The 16680-nt window shown below is 34.0% G+C and overlaps 1 long non-coding RNA gene across 1 annotated transcript; it reads left to right on the forward strand.

The window, feature by feature from the left end:
* Positions 1-12388: 12388 nt before the first annotated feature.
* Positions 12389-14554, forward strand: LOC133882876 (uncharacterized). Its single transcript, XR_009902744.1, has 3 exons — positions 12389-12762; positions 13812-13845; positions 14407-14554. It is a non-coding gene; the product is annotated as an uncharacterized LOC133882876 (long non-coding RNA).
* Positions 14555-16680: the final 2126 nt, after the last annotated feature.

Consider the following 16680-nt stretch of genomic DNA (forward strand, 5'->3'; position numbering starts at 1 on the left):
TGAAAAAAACAAGAGGAAGATCAAATTTAAACAAAGAAACACAGCAGGATTCGTCCATTCGATTCAAGTTTAGAAAACGAGATTTTGAAGCTTGAGGATGTCCTTTCGGGAAGCATTTACAAAAGTAATGGCACGAGAACAGACTTGAAGGATGGCCAGCATGATGATGAGGAGGAACCCATTTTCTCTTTCAAGGTTGTTTCAAACAATCCTTCCGTTCGAGCTATTGATGGTTGCTGTAACTTAGCTGGGGAGGTTGAGGATGAAGCTGTTATAATACCAAGCATTTATGCAAACTTGAAGGAAGAAAAAGCATAGCAAAATGAGCTAGAAATTGGAAAGACTGTTGGTTCCAAGCAAAGGCGAAGAAAGGAAAGACAGTGAACAATTGCTCACGCTGATGTTCGAAAGGTGTCCCCATACTTCTGGAGGTCAACAGGACAACAAGAGGTGAGAAATGACGGTAATGGTAGACGATTTAGCCAAACAAGAGCTTGTGCAAAAGCTCGTGCTACTTGTGTGAAGGTCTCCCCATACTTTGAAAAGATACCCAAAGAAGAAGAAAATGCAGATGACTCCGATCTCAATCTCACCCATGAGAATGGAATTGCTTCTTGTGTTGATTATCTCAATTCTAGCTAGGAAGCGAATGAAGATCAATGACATTAAACGTGATGTTAATCTAGCAAGTAATTGCTACAATGATAGTGTGATACTAATAATAATGATAAGAAGAAGAAGAAGAAGAAGAAGAAGAGTAATCCTAGTTCTGGTAAGAAGGGTCGATCTAGAACTAGAAGAATCGTGGGTGGCTCCGTCGGCAGGAACCAGGTGCTCATATGCTTCTCCTGTTAGAAATATTCAAGATATTATTCTTTAAACTAACATGCGCAGCGGAAATAAATTTGACAGGGATCTAGGCTTACCTCTAGCCATATTTGCTCAAGCGTCTCCACGATCCATCTGAAGAACAAGAAAGATTATTTGAAGGATCTTCTAACCTATGCCTATTACCGAATTGCCGTACTGATGGTGTACACAGGCTGTTTATTTATAGGCTAGGTCAGGGACCCTCAAATATGGTAAGTACCGTATTGTTCCTCCCATCAAGGAAACAATATTATTAATTGATTTTAAATCAATTAATCGATTCCATTACGGTAATTTAATTAATTAAATTACCTAACCGTAATACAGTATATAGTATTCATTTATTAAATTATTAATAAATGCTTCCTTATGTGGCATATAGGCCATATATGGAGATAAAATCTTACATTCTCCCACTTGGCCTTTATGACACATAACCTTATGGTATTAGGTTCTTTAGTTTGGCCAATCACTTATGGAATCCTCCTACTCAGATAATAAATGTTTCACACGAATCATGACGGTAAAACCATTATAAAATTAGGTCGTCCCTTCCATGTATCACGATGTAAAACACTCCTTACATGAGTACCTTATGGATAATCAAGCTTTATGAATGAACTTCCTATAAGTCATTTGGGTCCAACTTTATTTATCCTCATGGATAAAATAATAAATGTGCACAAAATCTTTATTATAATAACTTTATGTCTATAGACCAAAAAGAGACAAACCAAGCGAAAATGAATTAATGAGTCTCATATATTCCGCATGACTTTATTCTTTCTTTACCGGTAAACTTTAAGTCATGGGATCCGCAATCATTAATTCAGTACTTATATGCTCAATAGACCCTTTTATGTCTCTTAATGTTATCTCTCGTACTGAGATACTTAATGTCGATTTACTTTTGCTTCTACTCTTTATTCTTATAAAAGAAGATTATAGTAGAATTACCGCAGAATATCTTTACGGTCTAACTGTAAAATCGACAAGATTGAGACTTTCAACAAAATGTCTCAACCATCATGCCTGTGTACTAAATTCATAGCACGCTAGAATTTTAGCTTTCTTGGTAGACGTAGCAACCATAGTCTGCACACTGCATCTTTAAGATATATGTCTCAATAAAAAGATATATACCCTAAAGTAGACTTTCTACTATCTACACAATCAGCAAAACTCAAATCAGAACAACTAACCACCTCCAAATGGAAAGTGTATCTTTATGTTAAGTTGTACTTCTTGGTTCCTTGCATATACCGCAAGACTTTATTTGCAGCACTTTATTGACCCAATATTTTTATTGTCAGTCATATGATTATGCATAATGCAGACGCTTAAAAAACTTTTCATCTGCCCTTATTCCAATACCTTTTGGGACATTAATTTGTATTTAATTAGTCCCTCTTAATTGCTACTGAAGGTGCAAATCCTTCATTCTAAATTTTCCCAAAACTTTTGTCAATGTAGGCCTTTCGAGACAATGTTAATATTCTTTATGTCTCTGTGAATCTCTATGTCAAAAGACATAAGAGGTTTCACCCAAATCCTTCATTTCAAAGTTTTGTGAACTTTATGTAGCAAACCTAAATCACCACTTGCAAATATAGGACTAGAAAGATTACTGTACTCCCACTGACCTTAAGGTATATATACTAATCAACAAGGTTTTCTATAAACAATAACCTTGTAAAAAGTATCTTACCATTGAGAGATCTATCACAGCCCATAAATAGAATTCTTTAATTTGCAAGCTTTCTAACTGTTATTTATAAAACCCTTTTGATTGTTTCATGTAAACCTCGTCCTTAAGATCCCTATTCAGAAAAATTGTTTTCGCATCCACTTGGTGTAGCTCTGGATCAAAAAATAAGCTACTAATGCTATGATCATCTTGATGAACCATCCTTAGACACTGGAGAGAATGTTTCACGATAATCAATGCCTTCCTTATGAGTAAAACCATTGGCTACGAGTCCAGGTCGACCCTTCAGCCATGGACTTAACTCTCACTTCATGGCACTGAATCTCAATGATGAGTTTTCTCCATTCATAGCATGTGAAAACAAATTTGGATCATCTTTATGTCCAATGTCAACATCAGACTCTGGGAGATATACAACATGATCACTAAGAATTGTTGATCTCCTTATTCTATAGGATTTTCTTAATTCTACTTCCTCTGCATTTTGCAATGGGAGAATAGACTTTTGAACCTGTTCTGTATGAATTGGTTGTTCTAGAAATGATTGTGGCTCAGGATAATCAATATGATTTTTCTTGAATACAATCATTCATCCTCTATGAGGAGGAGACTTGGCCAACTCTAGTGCTTCATCAAATTCCAATTTATGTGAATGAGCACTCCCACTAGGTTCTGCATCCTCTAGAAATTTTACAATCAACAACCCTAAGATTATATGAAGGATAATAAAACATTAAAACCCTTTAAAGTTTACTAGATAGCTTATAAAAGATCCACTGGTTGTCCTTGAATCTAATTTCCTAAGGCGAGGATTATAAATCCTCTCTTTAGCAAGGCAACCCCATATGTGTAAATAATGTAAACTAAGCTTCCATCTATTTCATACTTTAAAAGGTGTCATAAGGACAACCTTAGATGAAATCCTGTTTAACATATACACAACGGTCTTCAAAGCTTTACTCTATAAGGGTAATAGCAGATTAGTATTACTAATCATTTCCCCTTTGTGTGTACCTACCTTAATACTCTATGCCTATATTAGATCTTATGATCTTCATATTGTTTCTCTTCTTCTTCCTTATAGATATTGAAAGCATTCAATACCCCAGCTTTAATATTTAGAAGATAGAGATACATAAACTTTATATGGTCATCACTAAAAGAGATAAAAAAATATCTCTGACCATTTAGGCAATGAGTATGAAAAGGTCAACACCTTTCAATATACATGATCTCAAAAATCTCAAAATGCTCTCTTTGGCACCTCTAGTGGTCTTGTTGGTATGCTTTCCCTTATGCAGTCCACACAAGCACCAAAGTCAGTAAATTATCGACTTTTATTTTCTGTATGGAGATTTATTTCAATCTCCAAAACCATAACAAGAGTATTTTTTAAATTCTCAAAGACTCTACTTTACGTCAACATCAGTATGCAGAAATAAACAAATAATTTTGTTTCAAAAATTGGGATGTAGGTCAATTTTAAATAGACTTTAAATAAACCCCAACCAATATTCCACCAAAAATAAGAAAAATTTCAAGTTTAAAATAAAAAATTGAAATTTTTAATAAGCCAAACTAGAAAATATATTTCAAAAAGATTATGGAATATAAATCATTTTTGAGGTCAAAATTATAACTGAATTTTAAAATTAACCTATAGATCCCAACAAGCTCAAATTATAAACACGTGTTATTCATTTTAAAAGGACTCTGCATTTGTGTTGACAACATGGATTGTTAAACCATAAACAATCCATAATAAATTTGAATGAGTCACTAAAAGAGATTCACGACATACCAGATATATGAGATTATCTTTATTTTAAGTCATTTCTTATACTTCATGCAATCTTTCTTTATATATCCTTAATTTTCCTTATTGCATGAGAAATAGGTATCTTGATTGCCATAATACTTTATTGGCACCTTATTCTCATGCTTTAAGTGTTGGACATGATTGCATTTATTGGTCTTTCCCTTGACATGAGTAATCATGTAAACACTTTATAAATTCTCTCATATCCTTGAACACACATGGTTAGAAGTTTATTTACTAACCATTTATCCTTACGTGTGTTACAAGATAAAATTCTACATTTAGAAGAGAGAATTCAAAAAATTGAAATAGACCAATAATGACTTAAAAAATCTCAATCTTTAGGGACTTAAGCTAAACTACAATATCTTTCATTCCCATAATGTAATTAGAAACACTCAAATGAAAATGCATATTAATCATTTTCCAGTCAGAAAAATATTACCATAATATATTGGAATATAAAACTACCAAAAGGTAGAGTGACAGGAATAGCTGCAATCACCAAGAATATTAAAATAAAAATACTTTAATGCTATGAAGTAACTTTATTTTAAATTAGCCAATGCCAATTTAAATAGTAAATTTCAACCTACCTGTGGGCAAAGGTTGCATCACGCACGAAATTTACTTTTTATTAATAAGACTAAAGCAAATTTAAATATTAATAAATAAAATTCTTCGTACCTTTGGGCAACCGAAAGAAATTTTACTTTTAATACTAAATTTGTTATCTCATTCTAATTAAGTCATAAAAATAAAAACTTCCCTTTGGGGATAGGTAATTAAATTTATGAGTTAATTACAATACGATGTTAATTTTTCTATATGAAGTTCATGTGTACGATCCTTATGCAATTATTACAAAATTAGGATGCTTTGGCTCTCCCAAAATCATAATAATCACGCTGTAATTCATGAACATCTAATAAATCTTTATGAGGTTCATGCGTGTGATCCTGATGTAATTATCATACAAAAAATGGGATGCTTTGGCTCTCCCATAATTATTATGATAATTACGTGTGTGTAATCTTGATGCAATTGTCATTCAAAATTGGGATGCTGTGACTCTCCCAAAATTATCATGATAATTGCTACTTCATTAACATCTAACAACTTTATAGATGCCCCCTTAATAGCCCCAGGAATATAACAAACCAATACTTAAATGGGGTAAACAGCATTTTCCAAGGTGCAAGCAGATGAGGTCCTAAGAAAGTGAGGGGGGTCACACCGGACACACTTAAATCCCAAGACTTTCCTTGCCAGAACTTTCCCCGACATTGCATTCTTAGATATTACTGTAAACACACCAGTATATATGGTATTGTTAATTATTCTTAGGTCTAGGCATCAAGCAATTTATATTTAAACAATATAAATTCAATAATTAAAATATATTCCTCAATTCATGTATTAAAGAAACAATAATTTTAATATATAACACTGTAAATAACAAGTGAAATAAATTTGCAATATGAGGACATAATAAAACACATGGCCCAATGGTTTAATAAGTGGCCTTAAGCCCTTTACACTTGGTCAACCCAAGTTCTAAACCCCACATGAGTTTACTATTTTTAATTCTTGATGGGCTACTGAAATGGGTTGCTGTATTGGGCTGACCCAATTTGGGTCAACCCACCTAATTGGGTCAGTTTTCTTATTGGTTAATCGGGTCGGGTCTCTACATTGGTCACTTAATGGGCCATATATATATATATTTTTAACTGCATTGGTCACTTAATGGGCCATATTTTTTATTTTATTTTATTTTATTTTAATTGCATTATTAAAAAAAACGAATCGGGCATGGGTTAAAACACCCACACCCGGAACCCGACCACCAGTTTGACCCGACCCCAACCCTGACCCGGAAGTCTTTTGAACCCAAAACCGGAACCCGGTTTACTTGACGGGTCGAAACCCTACCCGGTTCCTCATCACACCCACACCCGGAACCCGAAAAACTGAAAAACCCTTCTCTTCACCATGAACGTCGGCCAGATCCTCTGCCTCCTTATGCACGGCCACTGTGGGCCGCTGCTTTAGCAGCAACGGCGACCCAGAGGGGTCGCCGTTTGCCCAAGAACCAAGCGGCCCGTAAGGGCCGCCAGTTCTTGTGATGGGGAAGAGGCCGCTTGTAGCGGCTTCTTCCCTTCGGAACGACGCCGGCCCACACGGGCCGGTCCCTACTGCATGCGGCGAAAACCCGCTCAGCCTTATGCGGGTTTTCGCCAGTGAATGGCCGGTGCTGAGGATCGGCCGGTGAAGTTCAACCATGGGTTTCTTCTTCAGGTGCCGGCTACAAAGAACCGACGGTTACGGCACAGGAAAAGGCCACCAGAAGCGCCCTCCGCGCGGTAGGCTGGCGATGACGCCACTGTGCCCAGCGACGTCTCACTAGGCTGTGGCCTAATTTTTGCTCCTTTCAGTGTGTTTCCAAGGGTTGCTAGAGCATGAAGGATTGAAAGCTTTTCAACGATATAAACAAATAGAAAACCATCTAAAACTGTATGTCTTTCAACCATATGTCCGTACATGAACAATAAACGGAGGCAAACTTTAATTCACAAAAAAATCTACTCAATTCAACCAACAAAAAAAATTAATCAAAACTTAATGTTGAGCAAATTGCCATAGAGGCAGACTCTGATACCACATGTTAGAAATATTCAAGATATTATTCTTTAAACTAACATGCGCAGCGGAAATAAATTTGACAGGGATCTAGGCTTACCTCTAGCCATATTTGCTCAAGCGTCTCCACGATCCATCTAAAGAACAAGAAAGATTATTTGAAGGATCTTCTAACCTATGCCTATTACCGAATTGCCGTACTGATGTGTACACAGACTGTTTATTTATAGGTTAGGTCAGGGACCCTCAAATATGGTAAGTACCGTATTGTTCCTCCCATCAAGGAAACAATATTATTAATTGATTTTAAATCAATTAATCGATTCCATTACGGTAATTTAATTAATTAAATTACATAACCGTAATACCGTATATACTATTCATTTATTAAATTATTAATAAATGATTCCTTATGTGGCATATAGGCCATATATGGAGATAAAATCTTACATCTCCTACAAATGGCACTGCCCCAAATGAGATCGAAGAGGAAAAAGATTGCAACAAGACCAAAGATAAGAGGAGGAAGAGAAATGATAGCAAGTGTTGCGAGCTACTAAAACAGAGCATAATATCCCCAGGTTTTCAAGAAGAAACCAACCTCTCTCCGAGCATATCCTAGAACAGTTAAAAAGGAGGTTATTCATCTCTAAAACAAACAGAACAACTCTCCAAAAAACAATAGACATAAAAAAAAAAAAAGATTTATAGATTCAAGAGCAAAAGGATATAGAATCACCAGTTGCTCAGTGTTGAAGCCTCCGAAGATGAGCTTGAAGAAGCAGGGCCTATTGTCTTCAAACTCATCCATGTCTTCATGAATCTCACCCGTCATCTTCCTCTGTTTTCAGCTTTGAAAACCTTAGCGAAGTCAAGATCTTTTAAGTGTCGCCTGTTTAATATTTTACTATACATAGAGCTGCATGGCTCTGCCTTCCCCTTTCTTATAAAGAGATAAGCGATAGAGAGAGGGAGAGAGAATGGAAGTGGGTGTTTACAGAGTGACAGCTTGCACGTGATGAGAGTTTCCCATTACAGGCTTTGTGACAAACTACGTAATTAATCTTCTCAGTGTTTAATTTGGTCATCTGAAAGTGAAATGCATGTGCACGCCAAAGGAAATAAAAAAGAAAAGAAAAGAAAAGAAAAAATTAAGAAAATTGAGAAAATTAAAATTTCATTAGATAGATCCAAGAGGAGCTGTCTCTTTCTTATATTTATTCTCTGGGATTTTATTGATGAAAATTTAATTACGTAATTCACATATATAATAATACAATATTAATGCATGTTGCATGCACTAATTAAGTGCTTCCAACGGTGCCTTTTTTATGTTCATTATTTTATCCTTTTTGGAAATCTCTCAGAGATTTAAAAATATTCAACTTTTTGTTAAATTATTGATTAAATGATTAAATTTATCTCTTTCTATTTACTTAAATTTTTGAAATAAGTGACTATTTAACATAATATTAAAGTAAAGGTCCTGAATTAGGAGAAGTGATAATTTAACATTTTTCTTGGTTGTCACAGTGATGTTTATTTGAACATGAATGTTAGTTTTTATTGTTAAGACCATGTGGGTTCCTTCTTTTTAAGACCATTTGGGCAAAGGAAGAAGGTGGTTTAGCTAGAAATTAAGGATACAATATTTCTTGGAGTGGGCTTTTGTGAAAGCCTTGCTGGGGGGTTTACTTGTATTTCTTCAATTTCATTGGCATGAAGATGGAGGCTGAATAAAAGAAGTTAAGAAGGAATTAGGGCTGAGCGTATATATAAATATATATAAATATATATATATATATATATAAAAAAAATAAAAACCGGTTACGGTTATCTGGTTATTAACCGGTTTTTTAAAGAGCAATAACCGGTAACCGCAACCGGGTACCCGGTTATCCGGTTGCGGTTTTTCCGGTTACCGATTATTTACAGTTATTAACCGCACTGCTTGTACACCCCTATTGTACAATCCCTCAGATTATGTAAGTTCTCAAATACCATATGAAACTTGAATAAATTTGTATGTGACTGTAATTCATCCTGTGGAGTTATATAGACATATATCAAACATAAAACGGAAGAAAGTAAATGTTTATAAAGTGAACTAAAGTTATAAAGCAAATGCTATGATATTCACTTAACAAATATGCAGAGTTTGCCTAGCTATGTCCGTCTTAATTTCAAAATTTTAGACTTTTGCCATAAAATTTTGACATAGTTCATCACATTCAATAGTGAAAGAGCTTGGTGTCCTACCATGCATACTCAAAAAGGAGGCTCTAAATTTTCAGTACTCTGTTTCTTTGAAGATTAATCTAGCCTTTCTCATTAGCTAATATGACTTTTAATTTTGATGAATTAGTGTTTCTGAGATTTGAAGACTAATATAGCCTTTTTCTTTATATTATATGACTTTTAATTGTGATGAATAAGTGTTTTTGAGATGAATATATCAAACTGATTTTTGTTTATTTTATCGGTTTCATTTCTTCCTTTCAGTTACTGGATTTAACAAGAGATTGAGCTTAAGGCGGGTCATTGAGGTGGTATTGAACCCGGTGGAGATGGGTGAAGGCACGTCTTCCAAAAAAATGGTGATTAGTGAAGACAGCACACCTGCCAAGTCTTTCAAACCATCTGTTTCAACTAAGGTTCTTGCACACACTCACTCTCTCTCTTCCCCTCTCCCCTCATGCACACAGGTATTCTTATCATTTTCCCTAAATATTTGTCATTAACATAACAGGAAGCACCAAAGACACCTTTACAATCAACTTATCTGCAGGTTTAAGACAAATAAATCATAAACACTTTTTTTTTTTGGTAGGGCCCGGGGGGGGGGGGGGGGGGGGGGGTGTGTGGGGCTATATTAGTGATATGGCCGGATCTGCGGATGATAATGAAGAATTGATTTTTGAGTATTTAACAAGCTTCAACTTACTCTTAAGCCTTGACTCTTGAATAGGCATATTATGGTTCTTGGGGTAGTACTCCCCCTATCTTTGTCACCTCACATTTTGCTGCTTCTTTGATGTGGAGTCCATATATGAGAACAAACTCTTCCTATTGTTGATTTCATGTAGTGATTTGATTACCTTCGATTATTATATTGGATAAAACTGATTATTTGCTTATCTTAGGTGGTTTATCAGTATCAATTTATGCCGCAATATGGGCCTGCACTTCAATACCATGTTCTATATAACAAGGAGCCGGTCAGTGCAAATTTTAACATGCATAGTTAGGGTAATCACAAACTCATCTTGTCATCTCACTTTAAGTGTGCTGTCCTTTTCTTACATATTTATTCTAGCAGCTAGATTTCTGTATTTCATCAATTTCCACTAACAAATTGTTTTACTTAGAAATTATGAGGATTTTGTTTTTTTTTTTTTTTGGTATTAGCAATTTTGGAACTCAAGGATCGAATCTACTTGTGTTCCAGTAGTTAAAACGCCCATATATGATTCGTGTATATATATATTTTATAGAACTACTTGTATATGGTCAGGGTGCAAGATTGACTGTTCCAAAAAAATAGAAAGGATTCCCAAAAGAATGGACTTGGATTCAAAGAGAAAAAGAAAGAGAAGCTACAACAATTTGGGATTTGTAGGCACTACAAAAAATGCTGTAATTCACCACGTGTCTACAGTAGCTGATACTGTAGCCACGCGGCCAGATAGCCACATGTCTTGATGACAACGTGGCAGATTGTACATGGAAAACAAGTTGCCACGTATAATAAATACACGTGGCCAAATAGACGCGTGTAATAAATACACGCGTCCAAATGGACGCGTGTAATAAATACACTTGTCCAAATGGACGTGTGTAAAAAATACACGTGTTCGACTAGACACGTGTATTAATACACATGTCCACTTGGATAGGTGTATTAATACACGTGTCCATAAGGACACGTATATTTTTACACGTGTCTATTTGGACACGTGTATTAATACATGTGTCCATATGGACACGTATATTAATATTGGACACGTGTATTCTTTACAAGCGTCCGTTTGGACACGTGTATTTATTACACGTGGCCAACTGTTTTTAATCCAATATATATTAATAAAGAAAAAATGTAGTTAGGGTTTTGTGCACTATGCATAATAATATTACTATATATATGCATAATGACTCGTTGTATTTAATTTTTTCTTTTATAAAAAAAGTGAAAAAAAAAAAAAAAAAACTTAAGTTTTTTAACTGTATACATATGACGCGTACATATCCTAATATTAGATTTATGCTATATAGCAAGGGTTTATGGCTATATATAATATATATACTTAGAGTTAGGATTTATAGCTATATATAGTATATACACTTAGGGTTAGAATTAGCGGTTATATATAGTATATATACACACATATGGTTAAGTTTTAGGGCTATACGCTATATGTAAATATTAAACTTAAAGTTTACGTGTTGAGTTCCTTATATATGGTATACTTATAAGTAAACTATGTAGCGCCCCAGATTTTAAAACATAAATTATAATGGTTTAAATTAATTTTAAAACACTTTTAATAAGGCAAAAGAATAACTATGATTATTTATGAAAATAAATGTGTATTTTTGTTTTTAGAAACGTTTATAGCTGCAATTTGATAAAAACTCAAAACAGACCTTAAACTTTGGAATAACGGAAATAGGGTCAAACGAACTCCATTTTGGTCGATTCAAAAACTGAGACACTCGTTTTGAAGTCCTCTAGGTCCCCTCCAAATTTCATGATGTTTGGACATCGTTAAGGCCATGAAAACATCCGTCAAAAATACGACCCCTGTTCTGGACGGAAATTCACATTATTCATTAATGGGCCATCTTTGGACTTAACCCAACCCATTCCAATTGCTATCCACAAACCCAACCCATCTATCACATGTTATCTTCCTATGATCATGATGATTACATGAGTCATCACCCAATTCAACATGTGAAAGACCTATTTTTATACCTTAAAGAAATGCCATTAATTAATGTGTGTTAGATGATTAAATATGTTAGTGGAGGATATAATGATTCAACACCTAGTGCAACATTCCACTACATTTATTCCCTCCCCCTCTTATGATGAAAGAATAAAGGATGTCTAGAATAGAATCTAGAGTAATCATAAAATGAAAGTAGTCTAAACAATATCTTGGTTTAACTTGTCAAAATAAACCAGAAACTTTGATTGACCAAAACTAAGTCATAACGAACTCGGATTGAGTTGAACCAAAAAGAGAAAGTGTTCATCTTGATGTCATCTATCTACCCTCAAAATTTCACAGCGATCGGATTAGATTTGACCACCAAAACGTTGTTTGGAGTAAGCTGGCCTCTATTTGGACGAAAATTCATATATAGCATTATTTAATACTTCCTTTGATTTGAACAACTCATCACCCACTTCCTCTAATGTGTGCACTCATCACCACAAGTGTTGCCCACATCCCACATCTAGAATGCACCACCTTAGTGATGATGAAACCCATGTGCCTTGGAAATAAGGCTAAGATGCACCAATTCCTATCCATTGGATCAAAATGTGTCTACTTGATCCTAACCATTCATTCTCTTATAAATAGAACCAAGGTGGAAGATGCAATGCCCATTAAGCTTCACTCACACACACACCTAAGGCCAAGAGAGAGAATTGTAGGATTTGTGTAGTCTTGTGTTGTTCAAGGCTTGAAGTGTATGCTAGGAAGTATTTTGGGTAAGCTTCTAATCATTAGTTTCATTAATTTGATGATATAGGTTATGATTTCATTACTTGTTATTTGAATTGTTTAAAGACCCAATAAGCTTAAGAGATAAAAAGAAAGTAATATAAACTACTTTTATATTTCATTGTCCTCATGACTTCATGAGTTGATCGTATTTATATTTCCTTTTTACATTTCATTGTCCTCATGACTTCATGAGTTGATCGTATTTATATTTACTTTTATATTTCATTGTCCTCATGACTTTCATGAGTTGATCGTATTTATATTTCCTTTTTACATTTCATTGTCCTCATGACTTCATGAGTTGATCGTATTTATATTTACTTTTATATTTCATTGTCCTCATGACTTTCATGAGTTGATCGTATTTATATTTCCTTTTATATTTCGTTGTCCTCATGACGTTCATGAGTTGATCGTATTTATATTTCCTTTTTACATATCATTGTCCTCATGACTTCATGAGTTGATCGTATTTATATTTCCTTTTTACATTTCATTGTCCTCATGACTTCATGAGTTGATCGTATTTATATTTCCTTTTATACTTCATTGTCCTCATGACTTCCATGAGTTGATCGTATTTATATTTCATTTTTTACATTTCATTGTCCTCATGACTTCATGAGTTGATCGTATTTATATTTACTTTTATATTTCACTGTCCTCATGACTTTCATGAGTTGATCGTATTTATATTTCCTTTTATACTTCATTGTCCTCATGACTTCCATGAGTTGATCGTATTTATATTCCCTTTTCATTTCATTGTCCTCATGATTCTCATGAGTTGATCGTATTTATTCCTTATTGTCCTTATGATATATTTCAAGCCTTCAAGTTCATATTTGGTAGCATTGGTCATATAGCCTCGTCACCAAATCATGAACCAAGGTTTTAAGATTTATTATGAGTGATCGTCTCAAACGTAATGAAGTGATGAATAATAAATATAAAAAGATGAGGGTCTATAAACAATGATTTGTTTGATAGATGATTGATAAATATATTATTGCATGGATGGATTTATATGCAGAAAAGAAGTTTAAAGGAACTACACGAAGAAGAGGGTAAGTATTTCTATACTTACTGAGAACGAAGCTGGTGGATTTTTCCATGATATTGTGTTTATTGTTTTATTTAATTTATTCATTGCATGTGGCCGATCATGCATAGCATGTTGTGTCTAAAATAATATAACGGCTGATGAGATAGCCATCAACAAGCTGATGTAGTAGCTAGGGGAAAGTATGGCTAGTCAGTGGATCCAAGAGGGGTTCATAGTGACCCAAGGGTATCCGAAGACCTAATATATAACTAATGCTGGGACCGGTAGGATTCCAGTAAAAACAGGTAAAACTTTAAGTGGGAGGCAACGGACGTGAACGGGTTCAGATAACCTAGAACGAGAGGTCTGAAGAAAGATGATCATAAAACATCAAACTAAATGGTTACTACGATGCATATTCATACAACCCATACATTTGCATTATACGCGTGGCTATAAAGCCATATCTGCATGTTAAGGAATTTATTAAGTAAATCAGTATTCACCTTATTATTGGAAACAGTGGACTCACTTTGGTTGTTTTGTGTTTTTGTTTCTATATATATATATTCCGTTAATGCAGGTTAATAGATAAAGACCAGAGCTCAAGAGGTTTTATAGCTAAGGACGCATAGTTTATATTTTGTTTGTAGTCTTCTGTGTTTATAGTATTTTATGTTGACAAGATTGCTAATGATTTATATGTATTCTTTTGTGTCATTATGGACACCTGTTTCCTTGTATTTGTTATAAGTATTTTCTAATGAATATCTAGAGGTATTTAATTTAAAAGCTCTAATGTGTTATTTAATCCAAGTCTGTTGGATAAAAATATATTCCGCTGCGAGAGTTTATCTCTGATGTAGTAACGTCACGTGGAAACCGGAGGTTTCTGCTTACGAATTTGCTGGTTCAAATTCGGGGCGTTACAAACTATAACCCTAATTAAGGTTAGCGTTTACATTTATGGGCGTACTACAAATAAGTTTTGTCTTATTTTATACTTTAGCAATTTAGTACTAATTTGCATATTGTACTATATGCATATGCATATTGTACAAAATATATATATATATATATATATATAGAGAGAGAGAGAGAGAGAGAGAGAGTATATATATATATATATATATATATACTCTCTCTCTCTCTCTCTCTCTATATATATATATATATATATATATATATAACACCAAATTAAGGTTTGGCGATTTAGACGATCGCCTTAAACATTTTTACGTTTAAAAAAAATATATATATACATAAAAAGGTTAAAAAAACCTATAATTAGGACTATATACATATGTGCATAATATGTATATGCATGCATGTAAATGGTTTAGAAACTATATACATTATAATGACGTGTATATACCTTAAGTAACCTTAGGGTTTATGGCTATATATAGTAAATGCACTTATTTTTAGGGTTCCCTGCTATATATAAATAGTATACTTATGGTTTAGTCCCTTATATAGTACATACACTTAGGGTTAGAGTTTATGGCTATATATAGTATATATACTTAGGGTTAGGGTGTATACCTATATATAATACATACACTTAGGATTAGGGTTTATAGCTATATATAGTACGTACACTTAGAATTAGGGTTTATGTCTATATATATATAGTATATACTTTTAGGGCTAGGGTTTATGGCTATATATAGTACGTACACTTAGGATTAGAGTTTATGTCTATATATATATAATATATACATTTAGGGTTTATGACTATATATAGTACGTACACTTAAGATTAGGCTTTGTGTCTATATATATATATAGTATATACTTTTAGGGTTATGATTTATGGCTATATATAGTACGTACACTTAGGATTAGGGTTTATGTCTATATATATATATAGTACATACATTTAGGGTTAGGGTTTATAGCTACATATAGTACATACACTTAGGGTTATGGTTTATAGCTATATACAGTATATGCACGTAGAGTTAGGGTTTTAGGGCTTAATTTTATAGTTAGGGTTTAGTTCTAATTTAGGGTTTAGTATAGTATATATACTTAGTGTTACGGTTTAATTTTAGGGTTAGGGTTTAGTTTTAATTTATAGTTTACGATCTAATTTTAGGGCTTAGGGTTTAGTTCTATGTACAGTACATACACTTAGGGCTGCATGGGTTTGTATTTTTGTTTTTGTTGTATATATATATATATATATATATATATATATATATATATATATATATATATATATATATAATATAATTTTTTTATTTAATAAAATTGCTACAATGGGCGACGTGTATTTTAAATACATGTCGCCCATTGGGGACGTGGCATAATACCACGTCCTTGATTGGACACATGTACTTAGTACACGTGTCCAATTGTTTGGCCAGGACAGCTGCGCGGGAGTTCTCATGCCTGCCACCTGGCTGGATATTTCATTAAATATATATATATAAATTATTTAAAATTCAAATAATATATTAATTTATAAAATAAATATATATTTTAGAAATGGGTAGCTTCCTCTAGAAGCTACCCATTTCGCACTCTCTCTCTCTCTCTCTCTCTCTCTCTCTCTCCGTCAAGCACAACCAGCGACAACCCCTTCCACCGCCTCTCGGCCTTCTCTCCGGCGTGGTGACCATCCACCACCGATCATCTCTCTCTCTCTCTCTCTCTCTCTCTCTCTCTACTGGGACTACTCTTCGGCAGCCTACTCCGGCCGTGCGTGGATTTGCTCCGGTAATGGCCAACTCGGTTGAGCTGATTTTACTCTCTCTCTCTCTCTATCGGTTTCTACATATACGCATGTATATATTTTCCTAACTTTTTTTCTTCTTTGTTCCTCCAAATATGCAGGTATATATATAAGCAA

Source organism: Alnus glutinosa, chromosome 11 (assembly GCF_958979055.1).
Source record: "Alnus glutinosa chromosome 11, dhAlnGlut1.1, whole genome shotgun sequence".
In the NCBI taxonomy this organism is placed as follows: domain Eukaryota; kingdom Viridiplantae; phylum Streptophyta; class Magnoliopsida; order Fagales; family Betulaceae; genus Alnus; species Alnus glutinosa.